The following is a 9,085-nucleotide window of genomic DNA, read 5'->3' as shown; positions in this document are numbered from 1 at the left end:
GTGAAATTGAACACATGATAATTCAAAACAGAGCAGGCCTAGATATGGTTTTGGCCTCTCAAGGTAGAAGAGATGCCATCTAAGGGGAAGAATGTTGTGTTTACATCTTGATATTTATAATACTATTAAGAAGATCTGTGAAACAGATCTTCTTAATAGTATTATAAAGGGGGAGGGAGGGCAGTATTATAAAGGGGGAGGGAGGGCAGGAAGGGAGGTTTCAGATTGGAGATAGAATCCGGTTTAATTTGAGCAGCCTTGGTGAATGGCTTAGAAGTGAACTGCAAACTGACCAAAATCTTTCTCTTGGTGTTTCCCCTGTGTTGCTCAAATCTCCACTGTTTCAAATGCTCAGCCCCTACCCTGTCAAGGGATCCCACAATGATCGTCCAACAGAAAGAACAGAAAAACCTAATATTTATAAAAGTAGAAATGGCCACTACCAGAAATGTGATATGTGATCACAGTACCTCAATCAATGGCATGGATCTGGACTAGCCGTGTCCTGAAAGGGTAATGATCTATCCCCCAGCTTAGACTGGAGAACGACCACAGTGGTGGAGCTGAAACTGAGACCTCCCAATATAAAACCGTTGAGACGGCCCAAGGTAACACGCTTAAAAGACAAGGTGACCTGGGTCAGCGTAATTGCAGGGTTAGCTTGCGCAGCTTTCTGCTTGCCAAGTTATCTGAGCAAACAGTTCGTTCATCTGGAAAGACAACTCTTTTATAAGGACAGTGGTTTACTCAAAAGGACTTGTCTTCAGACCCTTGCCCTCTGTCTAGTACTTCTAAATTACTATGGATCAAACCTAGCCCAATCCCAAACATTTTCTTGCTGTGAAAGACTCACCTAAACCATTAAGCCCAGACTTCAAAGCCCTACAAACACCCTTTCCTAACTTCCTCCTTTTGCAGTGCCATGAAGACTTTGTCAAGGTGACCTTCTCCCTGGCAGCTTGAAATTTAATACCTTCAGATTTGCTCAATAAACAGGTTTTCCTGGAGGAATTTTTAAAGCCCACGTTTCTGTTGGATTATTCCTCTTTCTCTAGTTGATCTGTAATCCCTTATATATTCTGGACAGCGGGATGTGATTCAAAAATCTCTGAATTCGGAGCTTGTCTTCTTAATTTTTTTAATGGTTTCCTTTTATAAACTGAAGTTTTACATTTAACATGGAGCTCAGAGCATTGTTGCAAATTAAAAAAAAACACATGTAAATTACTAGCACAGTAAACTCTCATCGAGTACGTTTCTCAACACTCCCCATAAAGATTTGGGAAGAAGGTAAAATTTGGTTTTGACCAGTGTTAAATACTTAGTGGTCTTGTGCTGGCCCAGCAGATAGGACTCTAGATCCTCAGGATCTTTCTTGTCCTTCAAACCAATAAAAAGGTTCCCATGTCCAGTCACAGCAGTTTGATAGGGATTCCTAACACATGTCTACAACTTGTCTCATGAGAGAAGTCATCCATCTACTTTAATGTCTCATGATCTCCTAATGAGCCCTGTTTCCATTCTCCAGGTAGCATAGTCTCTCTGAAATGAGTTTCCTCATCTGTAAAATAGGGATAATATCTCATCTACCTCTTTCACTGAGGTTGTTGTGAGGGGTCAAATGAGATCATTAAAGAGTTATTATAATCATGTTTGCATTTTAACCGGGCTTCCAGGAGGTGATAGTAATGCCCTACTCAATAAGGATAGACATTTCTGATGGAAATATTTTTGAAACAAGTCAGAATCTACATGAACAAATGAATACATGTGGATATATCGAGCAGTTTGACCAGTCACTGAAAGCTAAGCTTATGGAAGACAAAGCTTTTACTTTAACTCCAATAAAGAAATCATATATTTGGAGGGGGCTATTAAGAGAGCATCTCAACAGCCTCACCTTCACCTCCTCCCCCCAATTACATGCACCAATGCAGGAATCTCTTCTATAGCATTTCTGATTCATTCTGATGACTTTCTGTCATCTTCTTGCTTCTCAGAACAGGAAGATGACTACTCTAAAGGCAGGTCAATGAACTACAGGACAGCTCTAACTGTTAGCCCCTTATCCTAATGTTGCCTTCTTGAACATTCTCCTCCCCACTGTATGCGCTAGTCCTTCAGACATACCTCCATCCCTTTCTCCCTTAGACTTCTGTCTTAGTTAAACATCCTTAGCACCTTCTTTGGTTACGTGAAATGGCCTTCAGTTACCTCATCATTCTTCCCACTGTTTTAGAAGAGATTTGGTGTTTCCACATACTCCTTTTCCCCCCCCCAATCCTTAGTAACTTTCTACACAGGGAGAACCTTGCCCCAGCCATAGTAATATCAACTCCATTTACTATCCCCTCTCCAAGTATGCTTTACAGCTAGGAAGATGATGTTATCTTACCTGTCCTATTAGAAGTACTAAAAAATAGCTCTAAGCATTTGAAGCTTCTCTGGTGTATAGACTATATCATTCCCATGCCCCGTCTTTCTGGAAATGATAAATTAAAAGAAAACTGGAACATCTTGATAATTCAGTTAAATGCACTACAGCACATACGTTGAAATCCATACGGTTTACTAATTACTGAGGTGGAGCTTAGTTCCACAGTTCTGTTAACTAACTTGAAAAAAAGGAAAAGGAAAAAGGCAACTTAATCTTTCACATACTGCCATTTGGTCATTTTCCAATAATTGTGCTTTGGTAGCCTTCAGCTCACTTAAGAGTTTTCCTAATGTGAAGCCATTGTTCAAGGGAGAGTAATTAGAAAACAGTAATTTAATGCAAACTTTAAAAAAATCTCTTTCAGCTCCATGACTCAGTGATTTTGTAGTAAACTCCTGTATAGAGGATTTGCAAAATCTACACACATCCCAATTCCTCAACCTGATTACCTCTCTTTTGGGATTTTAGGAAGCAAACTATTCCAGACCTGTCTTCTCAAGCTGGAGATAAACTTCCTCTCCATCACTTATAATATTACTATATTGTGATAGTTGGTTTACTTGCCAGTGTCTTCCATTAGACCACTTCTCAAAGTCTGGAACCTTATCCTTTTCGATATTGCATCACTCACACCCAGCACACTGTCTGATTCCTATTGGACCTAACACACATTTCATAAATGACTGCTAAGTTTGACGGAATGAATGAAGAACTCAAGAAATCCCCTGGTTTCCTGCTTTCTTTGGCGTCTCTCTTGTCATTTCAAGACATCTTTGTTCACACTTACTCAACATGCATTGAGTATCTGATAAATGAAAAGCACTGTGTTAGAGTCTTTAAACACACAAATAGCTATATGATTGTATAGGACATGGTGATCTTAATGTCCCCATGGCTAAATAAGAGTTTGATGGAAGTAACCAGAAATAGTCTATTACTCATGAATCTCTATGATATGGCATTACATACCATACATTACTACTTTGGTCATGATAGGCATCAGTGCCTGGTACAAATATGACTAGCTATATACTGGCCAGTAATCTCTGAGGTGTCCTTGTACGTGAATGCTATTCAATAATAGTTCACTATTATGGGGGTGGCTAATTTAAATCTCTTGGGAAATTTGCATATGAGAGGCATAGAAAAAAATTAAGTCAGCTGCAGAAAAAACAGGTGCAGTAAGAGAGACAGAAGTTGAGTCATCAGAAAGACCAGCACTGTCATCAAGGAGGAAGCATTTACCCAGTGCAAAGGGGCCAAAAAAGCAACAGAGGAGCTATGTCCTGAAGAATAATAGTCTAGTATATCAGGTGGCCCCTGGGAGTAGTTTCTGTTCTTCTTACTTTTCTGTTTATCCGTATAACGAACCCCATGAAACGAGCCAGCCAGAGTGTGGTTCTGCTTCTCACCATTGGAAAGAGTCAGATTAACTCAATGGTATAGCCACTGCCTCAATGGAGATCAGATATCAGAGTCCAGGGGGAAGACAGATGTGGCAATCAATGAAAACACTCATGTTTGTTCATTTCAGGCCAGAAGTATGCTGGGAGTATAATGGAGCCTGGGGGATTATCTGTAGAAGAAGAGGTAAAGTTAAGAAAGTCTTCACAGGGAGAAAAAACACAGAATTGAATTTTTTTTAAAAAAAGGGAATATTTAAGGAAATAGAACCAACATCAGCAGAAATACTGAAGCATGAAATTATGATATTTAGGAAATCACAAGTGACCACTCCCTGTCTCCTGAGAGGTGTGCTGTTTTACCTCCACACATCTCAGCCTCTGACCTTTTGTGCAAGATCTTAAATGAAAGATTCAATCAACTCCCTACCTAGGTTTTCCCGACTTTCCCGCTTCCATCAGTGGCTAGGAGTAGACACTTTGGAGCCAGTATGCTTGGGTTCAAGTCTTTGCTCTGTTACCTACTTGCTTCGGTGATCGTGCTTTCCTTTCTTCATCTGCGAAGGCGGGGTGGGGGGCTATAGAAACAGTATTTTCATCAAAGGACTTTTGTGAGGATTAAATGAGTTAATAAAAGTGAAGTGCTTAGATCAAAACCTGGCTCAAAATCATTGCTATATAGGTTTTGGCTATTTTTGTCCAGCTCCTTATTATATTCATGCCCTCGTGGAAACCTGAAAAAATTATTATTCCTACAACTACTCACCTCAGCTACTTTTCATCCAGGTACTCTGTGCGTACCTGACAGTTAAAAATCTTCACTCCTCTGTTTAACAGCTGAGGCCCTCTATTAACTGTTGCTTGCTCCCCATGGGTTCTGATGTTCTGCTCATCACCTCCAATCAGGACTAATCTTTCCACAGGCTTGAGTGTTCACTGCCTGGGAATACATTTTTAAGGTTATCAAGATCACCTTTATTATCCCTTCCCTCACCTTTCCTGTTAAAATGAAAATTTCCTAGGGAGGGATATTATGAGGCAATTAAAACCCTGGGCAAAGCTTGACTTATTGTGGTAAAGAGGATATTAAAGACCAACCATGCAGATGTCACAGTCTTCTCCTTCTAGATAAAACACGCAATTTTATCTATTACCAAGAGTACTTTGATCTCAATCATCTATGTGTATATCTATTATCTATCTACCGTTTTTTGCTTTACACCTATACCAATATATTGTTTTGTGATTTACTTTTTTCATTACATATACCTTTATATATACCTTTTTCATTTGGTGGACATGTAGGTCACTTTTAATTTTTCATTACTACAAATGATGAAGCATTAATTGTCCTTGTGAAAATGTACAAGAGTTTCTTCTGCGCTAAAGATGAGTCTTAGAATTTGACATAGCTGGGTTTGAAGACATGCACAATAATAGACTGTAAAATGCCTTCCTGAAGTGTATTCTCTATTTCCATTCTCACCAACAGTGAATTAAAATGTCAGTAACCTCGAATCATTGTAAACATTGACTACTGTCCATACTACCCAAAGCATTCTACAGATTCAATGCAATCTCTATCAACATTCCAGTGGCATTTTTCACAGAAATAAAAATCCTAAAATTCTGTTTCACAGAACAAAAATCCTAAAATTCATATGGAATCACAAAGAGCCCCAAATAGTCAGCATAATCACCGGGAAAAAGAGAACAAAACTGGAGGCATCGTGCTTCCTGATTTCAAATTATATTACAAAGCTACAGTAAGCTAAACCGTATGGTATTGGCACAAAAAACAGACACATAGATCAATGGAACAGGATAGAGAGCCAGAAATAAACCCACACATATATGGTCAATTAATTTACGATAAATGAATCAAGTAGTACAATAGGGAAAGGACAGTCTCTTCAACAAATGGTGCTGAGAAAACCAGACAGCCACATGCAGAAGAATGAAATTGAATCACTCTCTTATACCATACACGAGAATCAACTCAAAATGGATGGAGGACCTGAATGTAGTACCTGAAACCATAAAACTCCTAGATAAAGACATAAGGGGTAAGCTCCTTGACACTGATATTGGCAATGATATTTTGGATTTTACACCAAAGGCAAACACAACAAAGGCAAGATAAACAAGTGGGGTTACATAAGCTTCAGCATAGCAAAGGAAATCATCAAGGAAATGAAAAGACAATCTATGTAATGGAAGAAAATATTGGCAAATCATATATCTGATAAGGGGTTAATATCTAAAATATATAAAGAACTCATATAACTCAATAGAAAAAAAATCCAATTAAAAGATGGGCAGAGAATCTGAACAGATACTTTTCCAAAGAAGACATACAGATGGCCAATAGGTCCATGAAAAGTGGTTCAATATCACTTATCATCAAGAAAATTTAAATCAGAACCACAATGAAGTAGCACCTCACCCCTGGCTATTACCAAAAAGACAAGAAACAACAAGTGTTGATGAGGATGTGGAGAAAAGGGACTCCTTGTGCACTGTTGGAAGGAATGTAAATGGGTGAAGCCACTAAGCAAAACAGTATGGAAGTTCCTCAAAAAATTAAAAAGAGAGCTACCACAAGATCCAGCAATTTGGGTTTTTACCCAAAAAAACCCCAAAATCACTCTCTCAGAAAGATATATACACCCCCATGTACAGTGCAGCATTATTTACAATAGCTAAGACATGGAAACAACCTAAGTGTTCACAGGTGGAGAAATGGTTTAAAAAATGTGGCATATATACACAATGGAATATTATTCAGCCATAAAAGTCAATGAAATCTTGCTATTTGCAACCATGTGGATAGTCCTTGAGGGCATTATGATCAGTGAAATATGTCAAACAGGGAAAGACAAATACTACATGATTGCATTTATATATGGACTCCAAAACCAAAAACAAAACCCTCATGCATACAAAGAATAGCTTGGTGGTTGCCAGAGTTGGGGGTGGGGGAGGTGATTGAAATGGGTAAAGATGGTCAAAAGTTTCAAACTTCCAGTTTTCAGATAAATGAGTCTTGGAGTTGTAACATACAGCATGGTGACTATACTTAACAAATACTGTATTGTATATTTGAAAGTTGCTGAGAGAGGAAATCTTAAAAGTTCTCATCATAAGGAATAAAACATTGTAACTAGGTATGGTAATAGACGTTAACTAAACTTATTGTGCTGATCATTTCACAATATATAGATGTATCATATCATTATGCTGTACACCTAAAACTAATAAAATGTTATGTGTCAATTATATCTCAATTAAGAAAATACAGTAAAAATATTGAAAATTATCAAAATTGTAAAATTTAACAAATCTGATGGGTAAAACATAACTTATTGTTTCACTTGGTATATTTCTGCTTATGGATGAGGTTAAGTATTTTTTATTTCTTCTGGAGTAAACTGCCAGTTTATAACATTATCATTTTTATAAGAAGAAAAAAATAAAAATTTTGATATTATTCAGTTACCCTCTATAATGTGGGTGGGCCTCATCTAATCAAGGCCTTAATAGTAAAAGGCCTATCTTCCCTGAGGAAGAGGTAATTCTGCCAGAAGACTGCCTTTGGAGTCTAAATGCAACATCAGTTCTTCCCTGGGTTTCTTCTAGCCTGCCAACCCACCCTGCAGATTTTGAACGGCTGGCCTTCACAATCATGTGAACCAATTCCTTAAAATAAATCTCTCTATAGATAAATAGATAAACAGACACATAAACAAATAAATAGAACACCCTAATGGTTCTATTGCTCTGGAGAACCCTGACTAATATGTCACCTTTCCTCTCGTATCCTTATATTTTACTTCCTGTCTAATGTCTGTTCCTACCATGGCTTCTTCTTAAAATTGTTTTATTAATCAAGTTGATGGAGAAATAATTTCTTGTTATCTAAACTGTTATTTCTTTTTCTCATTACTTGGGTTAAGATCTTCAACATGTTTTATAATAATGATAGTGAACTTTCTTATCCTTTTGCTGTTTTAGTAAAATTATTCTAATGTTTCACCATTAAGTATAAGGTTTATTATGTTTTACTGGTAGTGATACTTTATCAGACTGAGGAAGTTTCTTTCTATCCTTAATTTATCAAGTTATTTAAAAAATCTATATACATGCCAAATTTATAATTTGGGGTATCTTATCAAAATTTACCGTTTAACCTGTTTGTGAACAATTTGATTTTTTGTATGTGAACAATTCGATATAATGTTTGTATCTCTACCTAAGCGCTAATTGATCATAATGCAATTCTCTTTGATGTAATCCTACCTTTGATTTACTAATATTCTAATTTGGATTATTTATTTTTTATATATAAGTTAGATTTGGTTCTGGGTTTCTTTTCTTTCTGTGGATATATACTCTACTTATCTGGCTTAAGTCATTTTTCTATGCTCTGGAATAGTATATAGAATATATTTAGATATTTTTCTCTTTATGGATGTTTGGTAATACTCATCCACAAAATTAATTGAAATTAGTCCCATTTTTAGGTAAAGGTTTAGACTATCTTTTCATTTTTTTCCCATAGTTTCAGTTTTTCTATCTTTTCAAGAGTTAATTTAAGTAACTGACATTTTTTAGAGGCATAGATTTGTACATATTATTCTCTAATAGTTTTAAATTTTCTGTCTCTGTATTTATGTCTATATATGTACTTATTCTCATAGCTAATATTGTTTATTGTGTATCACAGTTCTTTTCCTTTTTTACTTGATCACAGTTACCAGTGGCTTTTCTATTTTACTGATGTGTTAAATGAACTAGATTTCTTAACAGATTAAATTTACTGGTTAAATATTTTCAATTTCATTATTACTATTCTAAATATATTTTAATTGCTTTCTTTCAGATACTATTTTAAAATATTCTTTCTCATTTCCTTAAAGGTTTAAATAATTTAATTTTAAACTTTCTTGTTTCTAATATAGATATTTGCAATTAAGAATTTTCCCAAGAACCTTTCTCCCTGTTCTACGTGCAGTATTTTTTTTTTTAATATTTCTGTCATGCTGTTTGATGAAGAAAGGGTAGATAATGCATGTCTGATATCTTGATAAAATTTCTTTTCCTACTTTCTTTTGGATGAATTCCCATTTTAATTAGGAACTAGTTAAGTATGTAGATCTTGAGCTGTTCTAGTCTGTCAAGAATTCACTTGCAACAAGTGATTTAGAGGGTGCTGTAGCAGGAATTATTTGTGATCACTAAATGT

This window comes from Physeter macrocephalus, chromosome 19 (genome assembly GCF_002837175.3).
Source record: "Physeter macrocephalus isolate SW-GA chromosome 19, ASM283717v5, whole genome shotgun sequence".
NCBI lineage: Eukaryota > Metazoa > Chordata > Mammalia > Artiodactyla > Physeteridae > Physeter > Physeter macrocephalus.
Note: the sequence above shows the minus strand (reverse complement) of the source record.